At 41.5% G+C, this 12,188-nt stretch overlaps 1 protein-coding gene across 4 annotated transcripts in view; it reads right to left on the bottom strand.

The window, feature by feature from the left end:
- Positions 1-12,188, bottom strand: part of grm3 (glutamate receptor, metabotropic 3) — a 51,724-nt gene that overhangs the window by 38,643 nt on the left and 893 nt on the right. For 2 of the 4 annotated variants that reach the window (XM_071203493.1, XM_034085411.1), the window contains exon 2: positions 7,929-7,997. The exons of the other annotated variants lie outside the window; for them this stretch is intronic. The gene's annotated coding sequence lies outside the window, so the exon portion shown is untranslated. The remainder of the gene's footprint in view (positions 1-7,928; positions 7,998-12,188) is intronic. 4 annotated transcript variants of the gene reach the window in all.

Here is a 12,188-nt window from a genome sequence, read left to right as displayed (position 1 = left end):
CAAGAATAATGTCAGAAAGATGTGTACAATTTTAAAGTTGGAATGAGGTTTCTGAGTGAAAGTATGAAGGAGCAGTTAGCAGTTGAAGTTGCATGAAGAGTATTCAAGTCTGAAGAGTTTCTCCATTGACTTCCATGTTAAAAATGTGATGAATTATGGGATGTATCTCTGGAATTATGAAAGTTATGAATAAGAAAAGTAATAGCCATTGATTCCCGACCGAGCTGAACGTTTTGATGTTTGAAGTTTCTGTGATGTGGAATGTGGGAGAAGAAGAGGTGCAAAATAACCCAGCGGAATAATAAAGAATTTTTTAGGTCACAGGCAACACAATAAAACAGATAAACAGAAAAAATTGTGCAGGTAAATACAAAAAGAAAGATAGTAAAATAGTGAAATAGTGCAATAGTGCAATAAGAGTACAAGTGATTGGAATATGATATATTAGATACATCATTTCTAAGTAGCAGCCAGATGAATGTTATGGATGTTTTTTCAAAAGTGCAGGTGTTTAATAGTCTTATGGCCTGTGGGATGAAACTGTCCCTGAGTCTGGTGGTCTGTGTCCACTCCGGATGCTGCGGTACCGTCTGCCAGACGGCAGCAGACAGAAAAGTTTGTGGCTGGGGTAATGGGGGTCTTTTATAATCCTGAGGGCTTTCTTTAAGGTTAACCTGGTATTTTTACTCCACTAAATTTATTTTAGTTACTTTGCAGATTCTGATTAATGATGTGAGATATAAACAACCCTTAAATCAGACTTTAGTTACACCTGAGTACAATTCAGGTAAGGTGATTGTCAAGTGCCAACAATCAGGCGAGATATTTGATAGTTGGTGCTTGAGAAGACTAAACATTTATCTGCAGATCCCTATAAAGCATATTCATTGCTTGTTATTCTCTACTAATAGTTAATTAAAGACTGTATATAATGGCTATTTTGTACATCTCTTTCAAGATTTCAAGATTTTCAAAGGTTTATTGACATATCATATACACAACTACGGTGTAGTTATGCAATGAATGAAAAACTTGGGTCGCAGGTTCCTCATCAGTGCATTACAAGACATCTATCAATGTGTGTGTACCTCCACCATTAAACTGTCAAATTCTGCAAATTTCTTATTCTATCTACATACATCTTATAAGAGTATAATAAATATGTATAATATCTGTTAAAATAAGTGCTTCAACATAGTTAACATTGCAGGAAAGTTGATTGTCAAGTCCCAAAACAAACCATGCAATATATTAGACTTTATTAAGTACTTTGTCAGGCTTAATATTTATCTGTAGATACCCCCAAAGCTTTTTGCTTACATGTATTTAAAAGAAGACCATAACCTAAAGTATTCTTTAATGTTTAAATAAAGTTTAAGTTCTAATTAGTTTGTCTGTTTTGCACATCCTCCTATTCATATCTTTGTACATCCGGCACTAAAGTGTTTTATTCTAGATATAATTTACAGTATCTTATTTTCTATTCTATATTTCTATCATTGACCTTCTACTTTCCCCCTATTTTGTATGTACTCTTAATACTTAAATGTTTTCATCAAATATAACACATGCAACGAAACGAGGGGTTACGTATGGTAACCCTTGATATATAAGCACAGGCGGAGCATAATGGGTACTACCTTATCATGCAAGCATTCACCTACTGAGACTTCTATAGACGTAGCCGGCCCCAGGACGGGCCTACCTGAATGCGCGTGCATCTCACCGTATAAAAGGATGCCTCGCCTCCTGACTGTCATCCTACACCTCTCTTCAGTGAGTGATATAGGACAGACAGTGCCCCGAGTAGAGGGCTCCGCCTGTGCTTATATAACAAGGGTTACCATACTGTACGTAACCCCTCGTTATATCTCTCGCAAGCCCCGATGTATACACGCGCTGTCGTCCAACATCACCGTTCCACCCCACTGCCCCTGACCGGCTTTCTGGTTAGCAGCCGCTGCACCTCACCCTCCTGTACCTCGATTGTAACCATGGAGAAGTCTGGGCCGCGGCTGACAGAGCACACTCTGACGCGCTTACCTTGCGATAAGAAAAACAGTGCTGAGGGCTCCCCCCCCTCCGCCCCTAGGCAGACGGAGAGAGCCCCCAGCCCCGTATGGGCTCACTGTGCACCACCTCTCCCGAGTCCCTAAGGAGCACGGGGAGAGCGCAAGTGCCCCATGTCCCCCACACTCAGACACTGACCCCGTGTGTTGACTATAGTGTGGAGGGCTCTCCCCTCCTGCCCCCAGGCAGGCGAGGAGAGCCCTCCAGCTCTGTAAGGGCTCAGTGTGCACCATGCCCCCCGGGACCAGGGGGCCTGGAAAAACGTAAGCGCATTACGCCCGGGGAGGGGGTCAGATGCCCACTGACCCACAGCCCCCCCCCCCTCCTCACCAGTCCTGTGTTGCCCCAGCAAGAACAGACGAGGAGAAAGAGCCAGACATATCCAAGAGATACAACTTTATGAAGGGGCCTGGCATTGACCAAGACGCCGCCGTGCATATATCCTCTACACTCACACCGTTGAATAAGGCTGTTGACACAGCCACAGCCCGTGTAGAGTGTGCACGGACCCCCGCGGGGCAGGCTCTTCTCGCCTGTCCGTAGGCATGTGCAATGCACTCGCATAGCCAGCCTGCCAGGTGTTTCTTGGACAGAGCTTTCCCGATCACCCGCCCCCGAAGCACACAAACAGCTGTTCGGTGCGTCTAAGGGCTGCCGTGCGCTCCACATAACATGCTAGCGCACGCACCGGGCAGAGGAGATGCAGTTTAGCTTCCCTGGCCCCACTATGGGGTGGAAGACTAAAGCCCCCTAACTGAATAGCCCTTGACCTGAACGCACTACTTAGGCTCTTGGGCACAAAGGAGGGGTTCGGCCTGAGTGTCGCCCCGCTCTGGTCACCCCGGATCAACAAGCAACTTGGGTGCACCGACAGAGTGGTTAACTCGGACACTCTCTTGGCTGACGTTAAGGCAAGTAGCAATGCTGTCTTCCACGACAGTGCTTTCAGGAAGGAGAGCTCCAGAGGCTCAAATGGTTCTGTGACCAAAGCCTCGAGCAACAACGGCAGGTCCCACTGCGGGGCGGAGGCATGCACTACTGGGCGCAGCCTCCTGACCCCCTGTAAAAACCGCAACATCAGTGGCTGTCTAAAGGCTGACCTGCCGTCAAATCCCTCATGGCAGGACGAGATGGCTGCTGCATACACTTTCACTGTGGACTGAGCAAGCCCTCTGTCCACCAGTAAGTATCCTGCTCGAGCTGCCTCGATAGACTGAATAACACTATCAGACAATCCACCCTGTCTCAGCCTGTCCCTCTCAGGAGCCAAGCCTGGAGAGGTTGGCCTAGAGTGGGTAACGCCCCGATTGCACCTGCCTCTTGAGACATCGCCCCCCAGAACTGGGGAATTGCCCAGGGCTGGCCCACCTTCATCTGTGTCATCTCTGAGTACCACGGTGCCCTGACGCGATCCAGAGCCACTAGGATGACTGCCAGACGTTCTCGCCTCACTCTCCTCAGGAGAGGGAGAATGAGACGCAGCGGTGGAAAGGCGTAGAGCTGCTTTCTTGGCCATGGCTCGTGTGCGAACGCGTCCAGCCCCAAGGGCGGGTCGTCGCTCAGAGCCATGGAGAACCACAGGGCACAGTGGCTGTTGCGCCGGCTGGAAAACAGGTCCACCTCTGCTCTCCCGAACTGGGCCCAGACCTGCTTCACCACCTCCGGGTGAAGCGCCCACTCGCCTGGCAGGGGGCCCCTCCACATGAGGTCGGCCCCCCTGTTTTCCAGTCCTGGGATGTGGATGGCTCTCAGAGAAAACACCACCTCTGTAGCCCATAACCACAGTTTCTCCGCTGTGGCCAATAAGGCGGCGGAGCGGAAGTTTACGGTTTAGTTTACGACGGATATATTTAGTTATTGTTTTGATATTTGTAACACAAAAGTGATGGAAAAAACCCACAGCAACACAGAAAAGATGGTCTTAACACGACTCAGCGGTCTAGGTAATAAAAAAACAATAATATCAAAACAAAATATTACTACTAACTTTATTGTGAAATTAAAACAGAACGGTAAAAAATATTTAATGCAGCCAAACCATTTATTACAATGCATTCATGTGATGACTTTCAAAGAGTAAAGCAAGCACTGCTGAATAAAGTATGATTTTATCTTTTACGAAACGTTTTTTTCATATGGAATGAGCAAAGCGGAACGATAGCTGAGGATTATGGGTAGTGTAGTGTCTTCGGCAATCCTAAACTCCGAAAAAAATGTGTTTCTCCGAATCAAAGGGGAAAAATACAAAAGCATTGTACACAATTTAAACCAATCAATGTTGTGTAATTAACAAGGATAATCTGGTGTGTTCGAGACTGAGTTGATGAGTAGTGCAGATATCACTGTAAAATCAACAGTAAGGAGAATACTTACTTCCGGGTGTAAAATCCTCCGTTATCCAATGGGAATGGACGCTCACATTGCCTTTAACTGCCGCCGATATGGACGGATGCATTGCTTGAGCGCCAAATACCACCGCCGATGGAAATACATTGCAATCAGTTTAAAACTCTTTCCGTCCGTTTATGAAGCTGAAGGAGACTCGGCGCGTCACAACTGCACGCCAAAGGACCCTGACCAAGCGTCGCTATTGGACTATCAGGGAGTGAGACTGTGTTGTTGTAGGAGATAGGAAGTGTGTTGCCCTTTTCCTGAAATGCGTGAAAAGTGTTACTTTTATTTTCATTCTCACTTAGTAATTAGGTGCACATGCACGTGTGTGTGTGTGTGTCTGTCTGTAGGCATGATGTCAAAGACTTCTGACAGTCTAACGGGTGCAATGGACTGTGATCATTAATTATTTACAAAGTACATTTTAGGCAGGAAAGACTGATGATCCATAAATAGGACAGAAAACACAACAGCCCAACAGCCAGCCAGACTTGATGTATATCCCTCGATCCTTTATACAGAACACCAATCCCCATGGAATAGAAAACTCACCACTTTGAGTAAGTTCAGTTCATTCACTGAACATTGATTTTTAATATACTTTCTGTATAGGGGATGCAATGGCTAACTTGGGTAATAATCTGGTATCAGGACTGTTCCTTTCACGCAGTCAGACAACATAAGCCAACCTTTACTGTATCGATTAATCGGTCCATTTCGTGACCTGCATTAGGTTGAAAGGGTCAAGGCTGTATCATGTAAGAAACATACAAATGGATTTTCCGGACCTTACAGATAGCTCAAATTGAACAGATTTTACCCACACAATAATTGATCTCTGAATAACAAAATAACTGCGGTGTCCACATGCGGTGATAGATACAGAACATTCACAATAGAAATTGGATTTACCTATACACGCTTTGGTGTACTTCATGGGAAACAAAGACTAACATTTCCTGTGCAGGTCCTACTCAGAAGGATTTAATAAAATAGCTTTCAACCTATGAGCACCATACAGAGTCTACACTGGGATTTGTGCTCATTGTTGAGCATTTTATATAATACATTTAACCACAATGAGCCCTCCAAAAAGTATTTTGGAACTTCAGAACGATATTAAATGGAAATAAGATAGATGATTTTTTTTTTATTATTTTTATTTCATGCTTTAGTTTTTCTCAGGCAAAAAAGCCAAACAACTGCACCTTTCAGTCTTTTTTGAATGGAATTTTAGCTTTTCTGTGTTTTTGGTAATGTATACATTTTCGTGATTTTTGAGTATTTGTCACACAAAACCTGCAATTGAAGACATTCCCTTGGGCTCCGGGAATTACTCTTATGTTTTTCTGTATTTTTATTGACCAAAATAAAAATGAATGGGATGTGTCACATAAAGTATAATGAAAATAATAGTTAGTTGCAGCCATAGATGTATCTCGTGTTGCTGCCCAATGAGTTTCAGACCGTACTCTTTGTCTTGAATGACTCAACAGTGTTTTTTCCCATTTATTGGGTGATCTACAGCTCATCTGATATGGCCTGATTAAAAATGGCTGCTCAGCCTAAAAACAGAACAGGGTAGGAACACGTGTGAAGGCATTCATCAGATTTGCATTTCATCACTGTAGAGAGCGGCGGGCCTGTCAAACTGAGAATTACCTCTCTGTTGATGGCATCTATCAACTTAACTGTCATGTAATGGCCCTGGGAGTCATCAAGGAGCATTAGTCAAACGCTTCATGGCACAGGGGCTGCTGCAACCTAGTTCATGTTCACACCCCACTCGTGTGCTGATACATGAGGTGTACAGAGTGTAACTAAAGACAGGTAGGGGGTATAGAGTATTGACCACAGTATACCTCACCTGGTTAGAGACACTACAGTCATTAGTACATCTAACACGGGTTAATTCAGTGTGGTGGTGATGTGTTAAAAACAATGACTGTAGTGATTACTCACTTATGTTCAGAATTAAAATGTGGTCCACCACATTTGTAAGAGTCCTAATTGGAAAACTGATTGTTCCAACTAGAGGTTTTTCGAGGTCCACCCAATGACCAGAGACGTGAAGCAGGTCTATTACTGCAGGTCCCAGGTGTGTTTAACATTATAATTAGTGGAGTGGATCTAAGCAGACATAACTCTAATCCTGACAGTGCTATCATGATGGTATAAATCAGTCCACTATTGTTCTGAGTGGTCCATTTTTTTGGTTCAGGCAACATTTTTGGACTGATGAAGAACTTTAGTTCCCACTGCAGAACAACAAGCTCAACCTGTTGTATTTAAACATGGCCTGAAATAGAGGGGTTTTTGGTGATGGGTATTCATTTCAACCATTTACTCACATTTGCATTTTGACTTGATTGATTTTGCTGAGTTGTAACATTAACATTAATTATATAAGATCAGATCTGTCACACAGATCATCAGATAAAGTATGGATAACTACACATAACGATTAAAAAAAAAAAAATCGTATAACTTTTAATATGGTCAGTTGCTGATTTCCCTGCACTTTGGTACGTTGCATAGTATCCACTGCATGACCAGTAAGCCACTTCTTCACTTTTTACTACTGTATCCATCTCACATCTAACCCTAACCCACAACATGTAGTAACATTAACCACATGATATCTCAACTGTCACACTCAGTCTTCGGTTACGAAAAACTAAACATAACAACTTTAAATAAAAACATGCAAAACATCCACTGCATGACAACACACACACACACACACACACACACACACACACACACACACACACACACACACACACACACACACACACACACACACACACACACACACACACACACACACACACTGCTTCCCTCCTCAAACTCATCATTTATTAAAGAGGCTGATCTCTCTCTGAGACACACCATCACAGCTGTACATCCCACTGCCCTTTCACTGCCTCATTCCCTGTGTGTGTGTGTATATGTGTGCGCGTGTATTTGTTTGTGTGTGTGTGTGTGTGTGCACATTTAGCAAAGGATGGATGTCAGTGAACACAGAGTGCGGTGAATACGCTGCGTGTGTGTGTGTGTGTGTGTGTGTGCAGCTCAGTGTGTGTTGTGACTGCTGTTGAGAGGTGAGCTGTGGGAAGCAGCAGTGATTTACAGACTCTTCCCTGTTTCCTCAGTAGAGCATAACAGTGCAAGAAACATGTGGAGCGGAGCAACTGTTATATAAAAAAAACTTGAAAAGCCATAACTTCAGGTACCCTTCGAACTAATTTTGCAAACATTTAAGTAGCTTTAATGACACATATATTCCATTAGCAACAGCAACAACACATCTCTGACTTAACTTTTCAAGCAGCATATACCACTGCATCACTGTATGCATTTGTTTTATTATTTTTAGCATTTTATGGTTATGTATATATTTTTGTTTATAATGTGGTACTGTTGTTGTTTGCATGAAAGCAGACATTCATTTTTAAGTTACCTACCTGTTTTATTAGTGTATAAGACTCCTCTTGGCTCTACTGAGATTAGATCCCATGGTTTTATCCCCTGGTCTGCAGAATTGATAAGCACATGAAAACAGAAAGAAGACAATTCATCATTAGAGTTGTTCTCGATTGCTATTAACACACTAAAATTATACATAAAGCACAATTATTTTAACTGACACTCAAAGAGCAAAACATCGGCTCAAATCTCCAAAACTCTAAACACGTTTTCAGATTTTCACACAATTTGAAAATCGACATGTCACTTTTTGCAAACCACTGCACACGTTTCTCCACGTAAGACACAGGAATTTACACACATGGACCAATAATCAAGAAACACGTTCCACCTGACCAAACACCCGATAGCATAATTGTTGGCTCATCAATCAGGATGTTAGCACTATAAAAAGACCACAGGTGAGTATCAATCAATCAATCAATCAATCAATCAATCAATCAATCAATCAATCAATCAATCAATCAATCAATCAATGTTTATTTATATAGCCCAATATCACAAATGTTACATTTGTCTCAGTGGACTTCACAGTTTGTACAGAATATCAGTATGACAATACGACACCCTCTGTCCTTAGACCCTCACATCGTACAAGGAAAAACTTCCGAAGTAAACCCACAGTTTAAAGGGGAACATGGGAGAAACCTCAGGGAGAGCAACAGAGGAGGGATCCCTCTCCCAGGACGGACAGATGTGCAATAGATGCCGTGTGTAAATTGAAAAGATAATACATTTGCAACATAGGTAGTCCACATGTTTGGAAATGCATGTGTGTATAATAGGAAGATGAATCTACGAGGATATCCATCCAGGACCTATGATCCAGGACCACAGCCACGACTCAAGATCCAGGGCTCGCGATGCAGGACACAGGACCGCAGGATCATCCATGACTCCGGATCCCGGCGTATATAGACACCAAAAAGAAAGAAATGTGGGGAAGCTGGGTTAATCGGAACATGAGAGTACACAGGTATAGACAGAGAGAAGGAAGAAGTAAGATGTCCCCCAACAAACTAAGCCTATATCAGCAAAATTAGGGGCTGAATCTAATCAGCCCTAACTATAAGCTTTATCAAAAAGGAAGGTCTTAAGCGCACTCTTAAAAACGGATAGGGTGTCTGCCGCCCGAACACAAAATGGAAGCTGATTCCACAAATGTGGAGCTTGATAAGAAAAGGCTCTGGCTCCCAGAGCCAGTTTTACTTTTAGAGATTCTAGGAACAACCAACAGCCCTGCATTCTTGGAACGCAATGCCCTAGTAGGACAGTAGGGTATAATGAGTTCTTTAAGGTAAGATGGCGCCTGCCCATTAAGGGCTTTGTAGGCGAGAAGAAGAATTTTAAATTCTATCCTGTGTTCTATAGGGAGCCAGTGTAAGGCAGCAAGAACAGGAGTAATGTGGTCCCTTTTCCTAACTCTGGTTAGTACACGAGCCGCAGCATTTTGAATCAGCTGAAGCGACTTGACTGACTTCTTGGTACACCCTGATAATAAAGAGTTACAATAATCCAGCCTTGAAGTATGGATGCATGGACTAGTTTCTCTGCATCGTTTTGAGGCAAGATATGCCTGATTTTTGCAATGTTACGTAGATGGAAGTAGGCGGTCCTTGAAATTGATTTTATGTGGGCGTTAAAGGATAAATCCTGATTCCTTACAGTCTCACTGGAGGCCAAATGAATGCCATCCATAGTTAGTATATCTTTAGATAATTTGTTTCGTAGATTATTCGGGCCAAGTACAATAACTTCAGTTTTGATCGTGTTTAACATCAAAAAGTTTAAGGTCATCCACGTTTTTAAGTCCTTGAGGCAGTCTTGAATTTTATTTAGATGATTCATTTCATCAGGCTTGATTGATAAATATAGTTGAGTATCATCCGCATAACAATGAAAATGTACAGAATGATCCCTGAGGGTCCGATTGTGGATGTCATGCGAGCATAACATGGTGAAAACAATCAGTCTAAATTAACAATCGGGACGGAAATGTTCGGATTTCCAAAGGGAGGTTCTGAGAATAAATTAAAAATCAATAACCGAAATAATTGAACTATTCATATCTTAGACTGCACTGTAACTTTTATCTTTTAATGTTTATTTTATTAGCTTTTCTTTTTAATGACTGATTTTAAATGCCATTTTCTTAATGTCTTTCATTTTTTGTTTTTATTTTAATGTTTAAATGCCTTTGTCTGAATGTCTTTCATTTTTGTAAAGCACCTTGAATTGCCTGGTGCTGAAAGGTGCTATATAAATAAACTTGCCTTGCCTTGCCTTAAAGTATGTTAAAATACCCCAAAATATATTGAAAATATACCATATCACATATTTCTACAAACTCTAAAATTGTGCTTTCAGTTTGTACAATAAAAACAAACGTATTTACGTATGGAGGAAGAAGCTTTGACAGCGTTGCCATCATCAGGTCAAAATTTGCTGTGTGATCAATTTGGATGATATTGTATTTCATTACAAAAAAAGGGGGATATTACACATCTCTTGCCAGCTTAAACAGTAAAAACGTTTGTCCTTCATGCAGCATGGCTCTGGTCAAGAATATGAGTTTGTTAAAATGTTTTCCAGTAGTGACAGTCAAATGATTAAACACACCTCCATCTCAGTCCTTATTAATGTACATTATCAGGTGTCTCTATACGTTACAGATCCTGACAAGCCACATATGGAGCAGAGAAGTAAATCATGCTGCAGGTGTCGTCCAAAAAGCTTCCTTGAAATGTATGACCTTTTCTTGGCGCTTTCTTTACCACATTACTCCAGACCCTTATTTCTCATTCTTAACTTCAACTCTATGCTCAGGATTACAATTTGGGCTGTAAGACATCATTGAACTAAGTCTATGTGACGTCGGTAAAAGGTCACCAGATTCTGTGATTATTAAAGGCATTACTAACCTGACCAATCACAGAAAACCCCTCAGGAAAACAACAAACCTGCCATTCTCACTAACCCAAACAATCTGACACCTCACGATTTACATGTACAAATAACTTGTTTGCAAATTCATATTTACAAAACACTTAGAGGACATCAACAATGCAGGGGCTTCCTTTTTCTATGCACAGAGCTACACTGCTAACGATATACTGTCCAGTGAGCTGTGCTGTGTGGAAGCTACAAGGCCATGTATACAGTTTTACACACAAAAGGAAAAATGTTCCCCTGAATTACACAAAGATGCACATTGCCCAAACACACTTGCAAAAACAAACACATTCATAAAGATGCATGAAATGTCTTTAAGGTTTAACAAGGACACCAACTGCAGACCCCCTCCTAGTGTTTGACCCGGCACACAACTCACAGACACTCATCAATGTTTAACCTGTACATGTGTGAATGAACACATTTATGAAATAATGCTTTATACTGCAACAGGTTACACACACTCTTGGGCAAACACGCATGAATCTCAAAATACAAACACAATGCAACGTATCGGTAAAGTCAGAAGCAGCAAAACATATTCCAGAGATTTGCTTTTGCTGAACCTCAATCCCTAAAGAATAGAGAAATAATGCAAATACCGCAATCAATTAATGCTTTGATTTCTCACTGCTGCATACAATATTTATAATTATTATCATTATTACTTGTATCATTATTTATAAACCTGCAATGGGACCAAGTCCCTCAGATATCTAGCGGTAGAGGCACTGCCCATCCCTTCTCTGAGTAAATGTGTGTCCTTTCACTCTTGTCTAATAGAGCATATAAAGAATAAGAGGCAATTTAAAATGATCATTACTTCTTTACTGTAGCAAGCCTATCTTTTGATGTTGATATTGCTATTCCTTATCAGCTACAGTAAAGCAATTACCACAGCAGAAACTTGCACCATGCATGATTTTGTAAATCTGTGTTACATTTAACTATAATAGTTTTCAATACAAATGTTTGACACTGATAAAAGAGCAACATAAAGTTATCCTTGTCGGCTGTGTGCCATTTCAGCAAAGTTTTACCATTTGATTTAGGACAGTTACAAGGTGCATTAACACAAAGTTATTTATTGGTTCATCATCACATGAATGAATTCATCGTGGGTGTAGGAAATATGGTGTCTTACCACCATCTGAAGTGTGCATAATCCATGCCAATGTGATCGCCAAGGAAAGGTGTCAAGGATAAATATATCTGACTAGCCTATATATATTCTTTCAATACGACGGAATATTTGAACACTAAAAAATGTAAGGTGTTTAATGTTA

The sequence above is a fragment of the Pseudochaenichthys georgianus genome, chromosome 6, assembly GCF_902827115.2.
Source record: "Pseudochaenichthys georgianus chromosome 6, fPseGeo1.2, whole genome shotgun sequence".
NCBI classification, from domain to species: domain Eukaryota; kingdom Metazoa; phylum Chordata; class Actinopteri; order Perciformes; family Channichthyidae; genus Pseudochaenichthys; species Pseudochaenichthys georgianus.
This window is presented reverse-complemented; position numbering and strand designations above follow the sequence as displayed.